This window comes from Mandrillus leucophaeus, unplaced genomic scaffold (genome assembly GCF_000951045.1).
Source record: "Mandrillus leucophaeus isolate KB7577 unplaced genomic scaffold, Mleu.le_1.0 Scaffold132, whole genome shotgun sequence".
NCBI lineage: Eukaryota > Metazoa > Chordata > Mammalia > Primates > Cercopithecidae > Mandrillus > Mandrillus leucophaeus.
The window spans coordinates 2,843,471-2,862,686 of NW_012101277.1; the positions used below are offsets into that span (position 1 = coordinate 2,843,471).

Sequence of the window (19,216 nt, forward strand, 5' to 3'; positions counted from 1 at the left end):
GCTAGTTTAGATTATCAAGTTAAAATAGAACTGCTCCAAAAATTCAGAGTGAATGGAAGGGTGTTTAATAATAACTTTAACACATATTTCACAATTTTTGAACATACAGAAACATTTGAAAGCAAATCCCCAGCTCAAATAGTAAGTTCACAAACATCTAAATGTTAAGGTTACAGATGGGACCGAGCTTGACTCAGACTGATTTAACAAAACTTTATAAAATTGGTGGAGCTATTTTTTATAAAAATGACCATCTCAACATAATTAAATCACTTGATGCATTTTAGATACAAAATATGGTTGATTTACTAAGCATGTTACAATAAAATAGCTAAGTGAAGCATATATTCTATATTTCTTTGCATATGTGGTAGGTAGTATTACTCCTATTTTATAGCTGGTGAAGAGAGCTGGTGATACCTAATTTGTCAATGGTTTCAGTGAATCACAGCTATATAAAAGCACAGACCTTTAGAACTGGAAGGAATTTAGCTATCTTGACCATTATCAGTCTAGTTGAAAAAGAGGTATGAAAACTGGCTCCAAAACCAGATTTTTGAGTTATCCTTCCTTGTAAAGGACTTGTAAGATTTCCTGGGTGAGCATTCCCTTTCTTTTTTCAGATTTTCTTTTTCTGAATTTATTCTTACTATTTATTCATTTTTGAATAGTCTTCTAATCACTAGATAAAGGTTTTGTTCATCTCCAAACATGATCAAAGTGAGACTGAGAAGACCCTTCATTTGAACTCATATGCACAGCGCTTAAACCAACACTCAATTTGACCAAACATATAAGGACACGACCTTCCAGCGTCATGAATATCACGACGTTCCTTTAACAAGGGCTTTGCTTAATAGGGCTGCAGTGAAAATCCTCCCTCTAAATTCTTGAGAAGTTGTAATTTGTAAAAATACAAATTCTCTGAAACCACATACTGTTTTCTTTTTCTTTACGGAGAGAAACTGGTCTGTTACATCTAGTAAAGCGTTCTAATCCGGATGACCCTCTAGAGGGAGACATAGTCCAGCTTTTATACCAGTTGCCGCCTCATCTTTTACTGTCTTGTTCTTTTTCTGCAGGACCGTTGTTTGCTCTCAACGGCAGTTGCTGGGGCTAACAGAACCGGCTTTTGGGAGAGAGAGGAGAGGCAACGCCGCCTGGCCCTGCCATTCCATTTTACTGCTTAACTCAACCTGGAGTGTCAGAGCCTGTTCTCCTCCTGCATTCTCGCCGCACTATATGGGGGAGCCAAGTCACTCTGTACTCACTGGACAGCCAGGCTGGGTGGAAGAGGGTTCTAGAGTGGAGCAGGGGGCTCTGCCCTTTATGGCGACTTTCTAAAAGATTAACATCAGTGTCTTTTGACAGTACAGCATCTGGGCTGGGACGCGGAGAGGAGGCTTTGCTTGCTAAACGGCTTCTTTCTCCGCTGGTGATCTGGATTTGTTTCCTCGGCCCCCTCCCCCAAGCTCCTTTCTTTCTCCCCTCCCGCCTTTAGCGAAGTGACACAGGCGACACCTGCTCGCTTGTGTTCGATGTTGGAACTCGCACCTTCTCGGTGGTGACGGTGCCAGGGCACTGCTGCCAGGGGGACATCGGCGGGTTTCCCTTCCTTCCAGCCCACGATGCCTAGAAGGGCAGCGGGTGGGCTGCATGGAGCTCTGCCCGCAGCACTTCGAGGCAGGATTGAGGGGCTGAAGCTGGCCAGGAGTTGCTGCTAAGTGGACTCGAGTGGAAGGCGCAGAGTCTCCGCGAGGGCACAGCGGGGACCTATCTGCGAGCAGTGGGAACAGGGGCACCTGGACCGAGGGACGCGGGCGTCTGGCGGGGGGACATCGGCTGAGCTCAGAGCCTCTCCTCCTTCCTGTCCCGAGCCTCCCAGCAACTCCACCACGTTGGAGACCCGGTACCTGCGAGAGCCAGGGAACTCGAGAAGTGCGTGGCCGAGGCTGCTTTCCTGAAGGTGAATCATTCCATCCAATTGCCTTTCCCCAGAGAACAAGAGGGAGGGCGGGAGAGAGGGAACGGAGGATGTGTGAGTGTGTGTGTGTGTGAGAGGGAGAGACGACGTGAGGCGAGAGGAAAAGTCTTTACTCGGCCTTAAAAGCAAACAAATCAGAGATGGAATAAGAGCGGTAATTGCTGCAAGATCGCCTTGATTCTTGCAGTCCAGAGAGCTGAGCGCACCGCGCGCATCCGGCGAGGACAGCAGGCGACCGCGGGCGCTGCCAAGGGCTGCGGGACTTTGGCTTTTCTTCAGTAAACAAATCTTTTGATTACTTTGACATTGTGGAATAAAGAAGCGGGGAGAAGGATCAGGCTCACCTTCACCCGCTTTAGGGGGATTCCAGTTTGGATGTCAAGAGATTCCTGAACCCTCTTTGCCATCGGAGGAGGAAACACAGCCACACACGCGCGCGCACACTCGCACGCTCAGGGCCACACTCACACGCCGCCCTCCACGAGCACACAGCACCAGACTTCGGTTCCCTATGCCCCTGGATGGTGACGGCGGATTGGCATCTTGGAAGCGATGCGAGAGCGATAAGGCTGGCGCCGGCCCGCAAAAACTGCAGGAGCATCGCTAGGTGTTGCCGCCACCGGGAAGCCGGGCTGCAGGTAGGTGCGAGCGGCGCCTCGGGTCGCCGGCCAGTGCTGGGGACCGGAGCGGCAACTGCAGGACCGCGGACCCGGAAGCCCCCGTGTGCATACGTCTCACCTCCCCTTTCTCGGGGATCCGGGGCTGTAGGGGGATCGCCCGGGGAAGGCGAGAGGTGAGGGCAGATGCGGGTCCAGCGGCCGGCGTCTCTCCCTCGCGGGCGGTCAGGGTAGGGGCGGAGTAGAGGGGCGCAGAGAGGGGATCAGAGCATGAGAAAGAAGTCTCCATGAGCAATGCCCTACCTCTCTGCCCCATTTCTCCTAATACAAACAACCAGGTTGAAGATTGAAGTGGGTTTTAATTCGATTCCTTACCCAGACCCATCCTGGCTGGTAACCATTTTGGACTCTTAATAAGGAGTTGGTGGTCGCGTTCCAGGGAAGATCAATGGGATGTGTCAGGTCATCTTTCTGAAATCCCTACTTTTTGTCCGCTTCTGATTAGTTAATTCTCAGGCCTGCTTGCAGAAGGTGGGTGTTTCAGTGAGACTGTTGATTTCTCCACCTCTAACTATTTTCGTAAAGAATCAAACTGATAAATTCCAGAGCCTCATCTATGTAAGGTTTATTTAGATTTGGGATGGGGCGCTTTCTTACTGAATGAAATAAAGCTTTTGTAAAGGCTACTACGAGAGAGCTTTAGTAAATGATCCTCTTAACGAACAGCTTTCAGAATAAGAATGGCTTCGGAAAACTAATGGTTTTTAATTTCTTTCCGGGTAGATGTCTCCCAGATTTTGCTACTAATACACGGGTTTTCTACCGACTGCTTTGCCATCCCTTCCCCCTTCAATTCTAAAAGGCCAGGTGCCTACCAAGAAGTGTTTTCTTTAGGCTACTGATCTTCACTTATCAATGGGGGAACGTGTTATTTTCAGAAACTGGCTTTGCAAAGGAAAGTTTGAGATCCATCACCCTCTTTCTCTAAGAACTGCAGGTCGAGTTATCCTGTCTGAAAAGGAAGAAACATAGGCGCTTGCAGAGCCTTCGGGTGGACGCGAGGCTTCTCTATTGAGTATTCCACGTCTTGACCGAGTGTTAAACAATTGCCTGAAGCGTTTGGAATCAAATGTGTAGTAATGTTACTACAGCGGCTAGTCTCTCTTCACCTTTGCTGCGTGAGTTTGGCTTACTATTACAATAATAGAGAGAGAGGGAAAAAAATCCTCCTTTCGTGAGTGTGAAATCCCCTCTTGGATTTTACAAAATGATTCGTGGAGAAAAAAACCCTTAAAAACCACACACAAAAAAGCAAACTCCTAAGCGACCTTTACTCTGAAGTGTCCCCAAAGTACTTGGTAGTGTAGGAGGATCCTTCACACAGGACAGGATGAATTTCAATTACTATTGACTGAATGGTAATTGTCTGATTCTTGTCTTCTCAACTAGATTGTTTTAAACATCAACATTCAGAGTTATCGATTAACACTCTCAAACTGCTTTATTAGGCATATAAGACAAATGAGCAATTAATTTAAGATTTTTTGTGTAAAGTGCTAAACCAAAATAACTAGGAAAGGAGATTAAAAACACTTCTAAAGCTTTAAAAATCAGAGGATTAAGATTAATTGTACTTACCTCAGCCTTTCCATGTTTGCATTTGTACTCTCAGACTGACTAATCATTTGCAATATCACAATTGGCACCTAATATCCTATATTTCAAATAAAAGATCAGACATGTTTGTCTCTTTCCTTGCTTTATTTTGTTCTGGATCTCATCCTGAGTCAATTGTTTGAGTTGACCTTTCTTTTTGGAATCTTAATTTTTAAAACCACCAGTAGCCACTTAAAGGCCATCAGTTACCACACTGAAGCTTATAAATATTTTCATTTTCCTAATTTTCAATAAAAAGTTAGATTGTATTATTTATAGATAGCAAAAGTCCGTGAGGTCAATGTCACTGCCAACTGAATACTTAGGCACAGGGAATATTTTAAGAGGCAAATGGCTTTAGTGTGTTGTTTTATTCAGATCAGGCATTTTCTTTATGTTAAAATCTTGATTCTTTTCTTGCCTTTAAAAAATTTAGTACTTTAGGATGCCTGATTTCATATTTATGTAGAGTGCTATGATATGTGTCTCTTAAAGATGAACCCAGAATTTTTGACATTAAAGCAAATGCCTATATAATGCTACAGGTTCTGCTAGAGGGGAATTAAGGCTTCTAAGTATATGTGATATCTCATGAGAAAAATATTAGCTATTTTAACAATGACAAATTGGAGAATGAAGATTCATTGAGATGCCTATGGATTTATGTCAAAATAGATTACATATTGCTTAGAGATGGCAATATGGTATTTACTAACCACCAAGTTATAAAATGTGATGACATGGCTGTAAAAAGATCTGTTTTTAGATATGGCCAGTTTTCCTATATAAAAATTTATAAAATGATAAAATTTAGGGGGCGGTAGAAAAAATTTAAAAATTATTTTATATTTTATCAGAAAATGTTAGTAGCCCTGGATCCAGTGTCTTCAATACAGTATTTTGATGATCATTTTAAAATGTATTTTTGTGTTAAAATATGCATTTAAGATTGATTTATCACTAATTGCAAGTTATGGATTACCTTATACAGGAAGGGTAAGATGTGTATCTTCGGGATTTCTCAGTCATTTCTTTTCTTGGCCTCTAAGAAAAGGTACGGTCAGATTGCACCCAAGTTCAACAATCACTGCAAACTGATGAACATTTGCTGACGAACTCTCTAATGCATGTCCCAAACAAGGAATGCTCCAAAGTGTCATCAGTTATTTCTAATATATTTGAAAAGATGAAATAACCCGAGTGCAAACAGTTCAGTGCCCCTGCTTTTACTTCTGCAGTATTTTATTAGGGATGCCTCATTAAGTCACATTTTTCTGAAGCTGTTTTGTTCATTGAAGATTCAAGTAAAAATACAGAACTTTACTGTGCAATGCAGTTTTGTTTTCTTGGTGAAAAATCACAACTTGGGGTAAAATAATCATCCAAGCTGTCATCCCCTTTGATCTATGCCTGACATTTGCAAATGCAATTCATCAACCTGTTATTAGTAGGGCTTCATCAAAACAAGGAGAAGAATTGCATTAACACAGCCTGCTGCTAGATATGAAGGCTAAACCAGCTGCATCAACTTCATATCTGGCCACATGCTTGCACAAAATTTCACATGAAATAGCTTGCTTTTGGACCACTGATTTTATAATGCCATGTGATATGATGAATTTGCCATTTTGTTTGAAAATTCTTTGGTTAACTGTATTTTGAACTACTTTGAGCATATTGAACTACTTAATTATTCCATTGAAAGAGAATAAATAATTTCACATTGAGTTACCATTAGTCTTTAGAAAACAGTTTTACTTTAGGTTCAGAGCACAGTCTGAAACAGGAGATTGACAGGTGAGCCTAGCAAACAGAGATATAGAAGTTAGTTTCTGTTTTTTAATTGTTATTGGCCACTGACTTATTGGGCAATTTTTAGAAGGTCTGATTTTGTTCATTCAATGCAGTGATTCATTCAGTGCAGTGTCGTTGTCAATGACATAAAACAAACAATTCTTGTCTTCTACTTAATCTTACAGAAATTTTAAGAGGATAAGTTAAACTTATTGGAATGTGAAAGTATTTAAATATATTTCTCTGTAGTATCTATCAATATAGTCTCTGTATCTATAAATATATGCACATGCATACGTACATACATACATATGCTTTAAATGACACCCATGTAAAATATTGGTTTTATGTAACAGGGTGATCAGAATAACTTTGTGGAATGTCTACCTTTTTAGGTGCATAGTTTTTCCACTGTTTTCCATGATTTGACCTGCAGTACAACTATATCCATAGTATGACAAGGTCATTTATAACTTAGTTTTACTATTTGAGCCATTGTTAATGCATTGTATTTTTCTCATGGATTTTTCTTTTGGAGGTACTTGTATTTACTAGGCTACAAATGCAAAAAAAAAAATCATTTTTACCCTCAATGTGGAGACACTTTGCGATGTTTTTATTGACACTACAACTGGGAATTTTGACACATTTTAAACTCTGAATGTATCTGTGTGCTGTCTTTATTGAATATAAACCTCCATAGTCAATGCACAAACTATGTATTACATTGGAGTGTACTATTCTCATTTAAAATGGTATCTACAAAATTGCCAGAAATATATTGATATTATACTCCAAATTTATGTTAGCTTTCCAAAATCCACCTGTTTCTAGTGTGTATACCACATGGATATGTTGGATTTTATCCTGTGCTGTAATATTAGGCAAGCTAGTCAGTGGAATACTTAGGCAATTGATTGGTATTGCCATTGGAAAACATAAGGTTTCTAGTTTACTTGGAAATCAGATGAGAAGTAAATATTTAAGCTACAAGAAGAATACTCTACTTTGTTCAGTGGTTCATGTGGAGTGTGAGATGTATAACTAAGGAATCAGAGCTTGTGTGTTTATATTAGATAAAGTCCTTTTAATCACTTCCTTCAATCTCCTAAGTTACTTCATAGTAGCTGTAATTGTTTTATGATTTTCCCTGAATGGCTAGTTAGCAAAGTTACATCTCCCTTTCCCCAGCAATAGTACAAACATAGTCATTCAATTAAATTTATATTTATATTGCTTCTTTTACATGGTAGCTTTATGCAGTAGATTTTGGAAACTCTTTATAGAGAGATTCAATAATGTGATAATGTTGCATTCTAGCAATTACGGTGATAGGCTGAATTTAGTAATTTGACAAAATGAAGACAACCAGCTGAACAAGTCTCCTGTACTATGTAAAGCTAACTCTCTAGATGAAGCCTGGAAAGTTCAAAGTAGTTTTTGATGAATGCAAGGTTTGTTTCACTAAATATAAATAAATATATATATATATTTGCTGCTATGAACTAGTCACTGTATAATTGCATGCATGTGAATGGGCAACTGTGTTGCCCTTTAAAGGTCATGCAAAGATTCTACACCTTTCCATTTTCAGTGTTAATTGCCTATGGCCTCCTGTAGCTGCACATGGAACTTTCTGTTGAGTTTAATAATACAGAAAAACACTTCGGCTTTCTTTGGGTGGATTATGCAGCTCCTTATAAACAAGTCTATGAAAATAAATTATAGTGGGTACTAGAACAGAAGATTTTTGTAAAGGTTCATTTGTGCTTTGGAATTAAAGTTTTCAAACCAGAATGTCCTGGGCTAGGAGGAGACAGATTCTTTCTGGTGCAAAAAACTGATCATTCAAAATTATTGTCTATATCTGAAAACTCTGCCATGGTTTTAAAAGGGTTATGTGGTTATAGGAATTTTAATAGCAAACTTCTACCTAGTGATAGAACAAAGAGACTTTGTTAAAATATATTCTTTGAGAGGGCAGGCCTTCCAGGACCCTATAAACAGTAGGGCATTATGTATTGATGGAATGAATTTGTAACTTCTCAGATCAGTCAAGAATTTAGAAATGACCCTTCATATTACTTGAGAAAAACAACACTTACACTTACATTTTTATCTTTATTAGCTTACAGACAGTTCTAACTTCACAGAGGCACTCTCCAGTACTATTTTATTTAAAGTAGGAAACCTGGTTACTGTTACCGTTTCTTTCTTAGTTTGGTTTTACCTTGTTATAGTTTGGTTTTACCTTGTTATAGTTGTATGGTAAATGGCAAACTCAAATTTGTTGGTGCTAGAGTGTTTAGAAAATTTCTCAGAAATGGCTATCAGACAAGTCAGTAGCTGTGACCTGGTCTTGCTTGCTATTTGGGTTCTCCAGCTTTGTTTGTATTTTCTTTGGAAAGCTGAGTAAAATTGAGTGAAATAGCTCTAACTTTAGTTCTTTTTTACAGTGTAGAAAGAGAAAGGAGGTAGACAATCCACATTTCAGTGAAGCAATTCAAAGGCCAAGGGGAGAATGAGAGGGCATTGAAATGTCATCCTCCACAAAACAGAGGCCCCATTTTGGAAAACTTTAAGGAAAAAATTTAACCTAATTTTTAAAAGTTTAGTTCTTGGACTAAACCTAATGACTGTTATATGACAGTTTTTTTTCCTGTTAAGATATGTATGTATTTAAACATTATTGCAAACCCCTATTAGATTGATAATTGTCATGCTTATAAATACACATTCAGAATTGGGTCAGAATTTATACTTTTCTAGTTGAAGATATATTTGCTCCTTCCATCATTTGTTGAGTGGTTAAAACTCATTAGCTTGCTATTCGGGTTAGCAGATAAATTTTGAAATTGACTATTATAAAACCAGTGTGGTACAGTGGCAAGAGTTATGGAGATGCTTTTGTAGCTCTAACGATAAATAACCATGTGGCCACAAAAACCACTTTATTTCTCTGTGCCTCAGTTTCTCAGCAACATATTTCTTCAGTGGATTTTTAAGACAATAAAAAAGGTGTTTTTTCAGCCAGGTGTGGTGGCTTATGCCTGTAATCCTAGTACTTTGAGAAGCTGAGGTGAGAGGATCACTTGAGTCTAGGAGTTCAAGACCATCTGGGCAACACGATGAAACCCTGCCTTTACCAAAAAAAAAAAAAAAAAAAAATTCCCGGGGGGGGGGGGGGTGTTCCTGTAGCCCCAGTTACTTGACAGGCTGAGAGGTGGGAGGATCACTTGAGCCTGGGAGGTCACAGCTGCATTGAGCTGTGATCACGCCATGCACTCCAGCCTGGGCGACAGAGTGAGACTGTGCCTTGAAAAAAAAAAAGTATTATTTTTCCATGTGTTCAGACCCACTAAGTATCATGGCATGGATGTGCGACAATATAGCGTGACATATTTAACCTTAAGGAGATTCCCTTTTAGTTAGGAAGTCAAGGAATATCTAGCAGATAGTTCCTGGCATTTAAATGCCGCATATATGTTTTCCAATAGATAAGTAATCTGTTATATGACAGTTGTTTCCTGCTAAGATACGTATACATTTAAGCATTATTGCAAACCCCTTTTAGACTGATAATTGGCATGCTTATAAATACACATTCAGAATTGGGTCAAAATTTATACTTCTCTAGTTGAAGATATATTTGCTCCTTCCATCATTTGTTGAGTGGTTAAAATTCATTAGCTTGCTATTTGAGTTCTTCAGCTTTGTAAGATCGAGATGGAGATGATGATGATGATGATGATGATGATAATGATGATGATGATTACGGTGATGACTAAAGGCTATAGACCTTGGGACATAACACTGAATCAGATTTAATCTTATAATTTAGTAATGTTGCTTTATCTGCATGATGCTGCTTTGTTGCAAAACAAGTTGTGATAGGTCACGGGTCTCAGGTTTTTTAGGGTTACATGTCTTTGCTCTACTGATGGCTTTCATAGTCATTGAAATAAAATTAGTTCGATAGACTAAGCTAGCAAATAAATAATCTTCATATATTATATGATAATTAAACACATTCATTCAAAATCTATGTATGAATTTTGAGAATTTATAATCCTTTGAAAAGTCTGTTCATTTACTCATTAAGTATTTGTTGGGAACTGTCATAATCAGTTTGAGCTGCTATGATAAAAATACCATAGATTGACCAGGTGCAGTGGCTCGCGCCTGTAATCCCAACATTTTGGGAGGCCGAAGTAGGTGGATCACTTGAGCCCAAAAGTTTGCGACCAGCCTGGGTAATATGATGAAACCTCATCTCTGCAAGAAAATACAAAAATCAGCCGGGCATGGTGGCAAGTGCCTATAGTCCCAGCTACTGGGGAGGCTGAGGTGGGAGGTTTGCTTGAGTCCAGGAGGTTGAGGCTGCAGTAGGCTGTGATGGTGCCACTGCACTCCAGCCTGACAGAGCAAAACCCTGTATCAAAACAACCACCACCACAACAAAAACAAAACCACAGACTGAGCGATAAACAATAAGCAGTAATTTCTCACAATTCTGGAGGCTGGGAAGTTCGAGATCAAGGCACCAGCAGATTTGTCTGGTGAAGGCCATCTTCCTGGCTTGTAGACACCCACCTTGTTACTAGATCCTCACATGGTGGTGGTAGGGTAAGGGGACAGGTATCATCTCTCTCATGTCTCTCCTTAGACAATAATCCTACTCATGAGGGCTCCATTGTCATGATCTAATTACTTCTCAAAGGTCCCACCTACAAATACCATCACATTGGAGATTTAGGCTTTAATATATGAATTTTGGGAAGACACAAACATTCAGTCCATAGAAAGCACTATGTAGGTGTTTGGGCTATCTTAGTATACAAAAATGGCGGACATCTACCCTCATGATATTTACCATTTTAGTACATTACTTGAACTTTTGAAATTAATCTGAAGGAACGGTTCAACAATGTATTGTGCTGTGTTTGTTTTTCTTAGTCATTCTTATTTATAACTGTGAAGTATAGGTCTGAAAAGAAATAATTAAAATAGTTAAATATTTGAGTTGAAATGGATTGTGAAGAAAAATGTTGTAGTGTATATTTGAGGTGAGGTATGTAATGCAGTGGATTGATTCCAGCTTACAAGGTCTGTCCTCAAATGGAGGGTGACGCAAACGGTAGCTCTTTTTCCTGAATTTCACATATGGAGTGACTTTAGATCAGTGACACGATGCGCCCTACAGTCTCTCAATCCCAGCACTTTGGAATCACCTGAGGTTAGGAGTTTGAGACTAGCCTGGACAACATGGTGAAACCCCATCTGTACTAAAGAAATACAAAAATTAGCCAGGTGTGATGGCAGGTGCCTGTAATCCCAGCTACTCGGGAGGCTGAGGCAGGAGAATTGCTTGAACCTGGGAGGTGGAGGTTACAGTGAGCCAAGATAGCACCACTGCATTCCAGCCTGGCAACAGAGCAAGAATCTGTCAAATAAATAAATAAATAAAGGTTCACAAATTAAATGCCTATAGGGGTCAGGTTGGAAATGTGAATGAATAAAGCAGCCCAAGTGGAAGATGACAAATAGCAATTGACACTCGGCCTCAGCCATGGTGTTGGGGATACTACAGGGAGTGGTGGAGATTATGGCTGACATCTAAGTGAGACAGCTGAGCCTTGGCTCCAACATGCTATTACCATGCTAGATCTAATATGGGTCTGGTGTGGCAGATTTTCTGATTTGCAGAAGAGAACTTGGATGTGCAGATTTTTAAATGTGAAAGTTCCAAAATTATATATGATGGCAATGAATTAAATTTGAAATACTATGTGGGGCAACAGACATATCTGCAGGCCATACACAAGCTAAGGACTATGAGTGTGCCACGGTTGACAGAGGAGTATGTGAGGAGAGCTAGTTATGGAGATGCGTATACTGGCCCCCCTGTCATCTCTAAGCACAATCCTCCAAGTCCATTTGCATCTGGAATCAGGATAGTTGATAGTAGAGGGCTCATCTGGAGGTGATAATGATAATGATAATGATGAGTGGCTCAATTTGACCCCTGTAGTTTTATTTCTTCTTAATGACTCATTGTATAGCAGATGCTGAACTCATCTTGAAGTTGATGGTATCTTGGAGGCTTTAAGAGATGTACTGTAGATGCAGAAGTTTAAATTTATGCCAAATATTTGGAACAGGTGCTGTAGTCCTAGAATGAGAATGTCTTATTCCTTATATCAGTGGCTTTTAAATTTCTATGTGCGCACAAATTACCAGGGGAATTTTGCTAAAATGAAGGTTCTGGAAGAGGGCCTGAGATTCTGCATTTTTAACAAGCTTCCAGTTGAATACTGTTGGCCCATGGACTATAGTTTGACTTACATGGCTTTAGGAAGCATTTTTATCACTAAATTTTATTCCACACATTCAAAAGGGTGGGAAACCTTCAACTCTTAACCCTTTGACAGGTTTCTCCCTGTGGCGAGCAGCCCAAACCTGGCCACTGACTCCAAACATTTTTCTCATAGGCTCTTTCATCTGAGCACAGAATTTGTAAGTGTTTTGCTTAGTTTTTTAGCTTTCTATTTAGATAACATGTTTTTCCTTCAAAATGTAAATTAGAAATTGTTTTTCACATATTAATGCAAGTTTGGTTTACATTCTACAGTTAGAAGAGATGTTTATTTCATAACAAAGACATTATATTATATATCAATATATTCTAGTATACAAAGTCAATTTTAGTTCTCCAAATTATTGTTGGAATTTCAATAGTGACTTATTCCTTTCAGGGCTTAGATGTCAAAATTTTGGCCATAATCTCTAGATTTTTGTCCTACTTGAGTAGCTACTATGTGTAGTGGGGAGGATGGACTTGAAAAAAGACGAAGCTTTCCTTGTATATTTACTGGGCTTACAGTTTTAAAATGAATCTCTCTTCTTTTTTGTAATTTTTGCCCTGCTAATCTTAAATAACTTTCCATAAATGATTCCTTTAGGATTGAAGACATAATACTTTATGATTTAGGAAGTTTGAACTTCTTATCTTCATATATTAGTAGCATTTTCTCCCCCTAAGCCAGTTTTGCTAATGTCAGAAGGTGTCATAGCTAAGGTATGTGACTCTGTTCTACTGCTGTCTAGGACCTCATGTCACAAGCTCAGTTCACTGGGTACAATATCTTGTCATCAGTTTTATCAATGCTCTGGAAGTTCTTATGTTTCCTTATGCCAGTGTATTAATTATAGACTGAGATTAGATTTAGACATGTCAGTCTGAGGGAGTGAAGCAATTTGTTTTCTTTCAAGTTGTATGATTAATATAGTTTGTAATAGTCATGCTATTAAATCTTACTCAGTTTTTTCCTTCCAAGTGCTTTCAAGTTTCTACTATATAGAATAGCTTTGCTTATAGCTGAGGAATGGTATCAGTTCATTCTACTGAATCTGTTAGACTGTAAGCTCTGTGAGGCAGACCCATGTATATCTCATTTCTATTGATTCCCAGTGTTTAGCATAGTGTCTGGCATCTAATAGGTACTTAATAAACTTAATGGGAAGATGATCAGTTACAAATTGAATAGAGTGTATTTTTTATATGTGTCTTCAATGCCCAAGGAAGCATTCTGTGAAGAAGTGTCATTTCTAATTTGTGTGTGTGTGTGTGTGTGTGTGTGTGTGTGTGTGTGTGTGTGTGTGCATGTATTTGAGAGAGAGACGGCAGGGGGTGGGGAGACACCAGTTATTCTGAACTACACCCGAATTAACAAATATATTCTAGGCAAAAGGTCAAGGACAAAAATAAAGTAAGCATACTGACTGAAATTCCTATTCTTTCCACAATTTATTGTAACCTGGAGACTTAGAGACTATATACACTTGTGATTCTACTGTTGTATAAATTAAATAATATTTGTCAATGTCAAATTTAAGTGTTGTTAATCACATATGGAATATGTTTTGACTGTTCTTGTCAGTAACTTGACTCATTCATTAGGGAATTTAAAGCCATTTATTCTTATCTACATAATTACCATTTTTGTAATTTACCATGAACTGGGATTTGCTTTTTTTGTTGTTGTTGTTAACTTCAGAAACACTATTGACCGTGATACCATTGTTCTTGGCTTCAACGATACTAAACTTTTTTTGCTATTCTAATTCTAAATGCTATTTAGTGTAGATAATATGTTCAGATATTTATTGATTTCATTTTCATCCTTCTGAGTTAAGTAAAGCTTCTAAATGCTTGCCACCATAGAAGATTCCTCAAAATTAAAACTCTTTGACTATATTTGATTATTAAAAAACCCATATGTTTAATAAAACCTGAAAAAGGTCAGTTTATTAAATCATAAAAAGTTGAATATTTTTTCTTTGCATGTATTTTAAAAGATTATAATGTAACTATATATATTAACATTGTTATACACATTAACATTGCTATACACTTAGAGACTTTCTCAAAATCCTTGAATATGATGTCTTTGGTCCTTGAAGTATATTATTTTTTGGATTCTCTGATGATTCTCAAGAAAGGCTTTAAATGGAATGAACCTGATTTTTCCTTGTATAGTTCCTAAACACTCTGACTTTTATAATTAAGCTCTAAGCTCAGTCTAATTATTGAGCTATGGCTATGGTGGTACTTACTGAAAAAGATGTATCTATTCTTCTTCCCCAATGCAATCCCAAATATGAAATTAGTAAAAAATTCAGGTCCTGTAGAGTACTGAAAAAAATTCAAAATCAATACATGGAATTGAAATCAAGCATACTGCACATTGGTGAATTTTACCTTGGGGCAGAGTCCATATTAACACTACTAGGAAAACTGGGTGAGTTATGATTTTCCTTGCTTACTGTCTTTTCCTAGCAGCTGATTATATCTAGTCTTTAAGGTGAACTTCAGGGTTTGTAGCTAATATTTTATTTTGCATTTTATGAAATCTGCATCAAGTTCACTGGGCAGATGGTATAGCAGACCAAAGTGAACTGAGAGAAAAAAGCAGACTGAATAACTGGCAGTCAGGAATTGAGAAGGTGGCAGGGTTAGCATTTTGTGGGATATAATGAGGAAGAATTATCAGGTAGGGAGCCAGATGGAGTAAAAGTTAAGGGAGAAAAGAAGGTCAAAAGGGAAGTTTGTTCTAGATTTCTCTCTAAAAAAAGAGGAAATCCTTGACCTTTGAGAAAAGTAAGAAGTTAGAAAAGAATAAATCCATTGAAATTCTTGGGGAACAAAGAGGTAAAATGGCAATGCACTGAAGTAAGACTGTAGAGGAGAGAAAAGTGCATGGAACCAAACAGAATATCTTGCCTCAGTCTCGTAAAACCTCTATTCAGGAACAAGAAATTTCTGTCAAGGTTGTTTATTAAACTAAAAGTAAAAAATAATGAGTTCCAGTTCTGACACTGCCACAAGTAGCTATCAGCCTTTGGAAAAAAATTACTGATCATTTTTGTCACCAGTTTTCTCTATGGCAAATGAGAACGTTGGATTTAATGATTACTTAGATTCTTCCAGGTTCTATAAAGATTCCTCCAAGTTCTACAGAAGCATATAGTGCTTCTATTCTGTCATTGAACACAACTTGGTCATTGTCTTTTTACTTAGATTCTTCCAAGTTCTGTAAAGATTCCTCCAAGTTCTATATAAGCATATAGTGCTTCTATTCTGTCACTTGAACACAACTTGGTCACTGTCCTTTCTGTCAGCTTCCTCCCTAGAATGTGAAATTCTTCAGGTTGAGGAATGTGTCATAATTCTTCACCTTGTACCACCCAAATCTAACCTTTAATAAGGCATTTAATAAGTGTTCTATTAATTGTATAATTTAAAAATTCCAAATAATTTTTCTCTTTCATTTCCATAAGAAACAACAAAATACATTCCAGAATCATAAATAATAACTCTACTTAAATAGTGCTTTTTGTTTACAAAGCACTTGTATGCAAGTGATTTCTTTTGGTATTGTAAACTGGTTGTGAGTTAGAAATGAGTGCGATCCTCAATTTCAGGTAAGGAAACTCTGATAGAGAAAGGTAAAAATCATACAGATAGTGAATGCCAGAGGCAGGTTTGAATTCAAAGACTATTTCTCCACAAGTCTCTCAGAACACTAACTACTCTTCTGTTCCAAAATATCTTTTCAAGGATGTTTAACAAGTGACTAGTCTTGGAAAAGTATCTCTGTCTCTGGATTACAGGGCAGATTTACTTACTGTCCAACATAATAAAAATAATCTCTCCCTTCAGGGCAAAGGGCAGATCTTCTTGTAGCCCATTATAAAAGATATGGGTTCCATAAGTGCTAGAGATGCCACATGCAGCATCTGCCTGGGATCCTTTATGTCATACCTGTGGGTCTTGGGGAGAAAGAGAATCGATTTAAACAAGATGTTCATGCTGCTTGCTGTATGATGAATAATAAACTCATCTGTCTGTAATCTGGGAGTCTTGTGTCTTTTGCCAGGATCTATGAAATACGGTAGACTAACTTGTGAGTTTTCGAATAGGGTAAGCCCTCAGACCCTTCAGAGTTCTTGTTAGTATCTCTGTCACATCAAAGTAAACTTTTGTTTCCTAGTTTGTGTCTGCTATAGTAGCTACTCTAAGAAAAATTATAACATAAACAGTGACCTTTTATACTCCTGACAGAATTTTAGTACTGCCCCACTGAGGTCTCTCTCTTTATTCATATTTTATTTTATTTTTTAGAGGCTCTGTCACTCAGGCTGGAGTGCGGCGGTACAATCATAGCTGACTGCAGCCTCGACCTCTTGGGCTCAAGTGATCTTCCTGCCTCAGCTTTCTAAGAAGTTAGGACTACAGACTTGCACCACCATGCCTGGCTAATTTTTCAATTTTTTATAGAGATGGGGTCTTGTTATGTTGCCCAGGCTGGTTTTGAACTCCTGACCTCAAGTGATCCTCTTGTCTCAGCCTTCCAAAGTGCTGTGATTACAGGTGTGAGCTGCCATGCCTATCTGTGGTCTCTTTTGAGGCTTACCCTTCTCTGATATTTGGAAAGATGCTTTGGTGAGAATATAGGGGACAGACTCCATGGAGGCGAGAGTAGAAAGCCAGTAACACCAGCTACAGAGCTATTCAGTCATTCTGGTGAGAACTGGCAAAAGTCTGAAGAAAAGAGGTGGAAGAAAGGAGGAAAAGAAGGAACAGTTTAGAGGTAGGAGATGAAACCAACTGGTCTTAGAGACTGAATATGTGGTAGTGGGAGAGAAAAGAGTCAGTAATGGGTCCTGGCTTAGGTGACTGCTGGGAGTTATAGAATGAGATCCCCAGAGCAACTGTAGCCCACCTAGATGAAGATAATTGGTTTAATTTTAAGCAATTTGAGTTTGAGTACCTTTGTGATACCCAACAGGAAATGTGAGTAATGGTAAATTTGGATTTGAAGTTCAGAACAGAATTACGGCTTAAAGATACGGGTTTGGAAGTCATTAGTGTACCGGTAGCAGCTGAAATCCTCTGAATGGTTGAGATCTCCCAGGAAGTGTCTTAACACCAAAGAGAGAGCTTTGGGGAACAATAATATGTGTAAAAGAACCTCAGCTTTTAAAAATGTCAGCAGAAAGTCACCTTTCTCTCTATTGTTATCTTCCTGAATTTTTGCCCAGCTTGTAGCAACTTGGCCTCATAGACCATGAAGTCCACTTTTCCAGAGACATTCTGCTGCCTAGACAGCTGGCAGTGGCAGGAAGAAAGAGTCATGGATGAAAGTGAGGAGCATGCCCAGAGTTCTCTATTTCCATTTTGCTTTCTGTTACCACTTGAGTGTCATTGTGCACTGAGGTTGTACTGCTGCATAGTTGTCATGGACAGGAACACTCTGAGGGGATGAAGGTTTCCCCCCTGTGGTCTTTGCTTTCTATGGAGATCTGTAAACATTAAAAAAATTTAAAACCTGACCAACATGTCTGGCACTGTGCTAAGTACTTCACATGAGTGATCTTTTTAAACTCACACAGCAATTCCAGTGTAAGGGACTAGTGTCCTTCCTATTTTATAAGTAAGTGGCTTGATCAAGGCCACACAGCTTGTAGGAAGCAAACATGAGTCTTGAATCAGATGTTCTGCCTTCAGAGCTGAGTTTTTAACCATACAGTATTGCATCTCAATCGTACTCGTTAGAACATCCAATTCATTCTGCTTAACAGAATGCTGGTTAGAGAATTGTTTTGGTTCAAATTATTTGTATCTGGAAACACTAAGTAGGACCCCCTTTTTCAATTTTAGAATTGTTCAATTAAAATTATACCATAACATCCATAGCATTCTTTGAATATGTCTCAGGTTTCCCATAAATGCATTTCTATGATTCTCCAATTTCATTTGATGAAAAGCCTTGTTATGTATTAAGATGAGGAACTAACATCTAAGAAAATTTGAAAAATTCATGTTATATACTCAAATATTTATTCATTTGAATTGAAAATACAAAGCTCTAACTCTTAAACAAATGTGAGCCAAAGTGTGTCTTTTTCTGGAATTTAAACTCAGGCCAAAATGTACTATTACATTTACCTTCTGAAAACCTCTCCTGGACTCTTTGCTGTGTAAGAAATGGGTTTCTTGGGGGTAGGGTGGGAATAGTCTATGCAGCAGCTCTGGTGCAGAACTCAGTTGCATTTATAGAACATCAATATAAGACTAATTAGATGCTAAATGCTGGGTGAGTATTGAACAATGCAATCTTTTAATTTTCTGATTAATGACAAAGCCTTATGAAAACATTAGTTACATGGGAAGAATTCAGACCACCCCTTTCCCAGTAAATCTATTTTAAATTAATTTTATTTGTAACAAATGGCAGAATAAAACCAAAAATATATCTGTAAATAGATGTTTTCTAATAATATGAAAATGTAGGCAGCAGATATTTTATGGTAATATGGTGTAATATGATGTTATGGTAATAGTAGATTTCTATTCTTGAAGGTTGTGGATATGTTTAATATGACAACATCAAAGGAGGAGCAGTGTATTATACCTATGTTGTATTTTCTTTTGATTGTCTTAGAAATATTGCTGAAAAAGATGGGAACAGATTGAATTCTTTTTTTTTTTTTGAGATGGAGTCTGGCTCTGTCGCCCAGGCTGGAGTGCAGTGGCCGGATCTCAGCTCACTGCAAGCTCCGCCTCCCGGGTTTACGCCATTCTCCTGCCTCAGCCTCCCGA

General features: G+C 38.5%; 1 protein-coding gene across 2 annotated transcripts in view; it reads left to right on the plus strand.

Annotated features, from left to right (window-relative positions):
• Positions 1-1,037: 1,037 nt before the first annotated feature.
• FAM19A2 (family with sequence similarity 19 (chemokine (C-C motif)-like), member A2) overlaps positions 1,038-19,216 on the plus strand; it is a 522,099-nt gene continuing 503,920 nt past the window's right edge. For both annotated transcript variants that reach the window (XM_011972929.1, XM_011972930.1), the window contains exon 1: positions 1,038-2,622. The gene's annotated coding sequence lies outside the window, so the exon portion shown is untranslated. The remainder of the gene's footprint in view (positions 2,623-19,216) is intronic.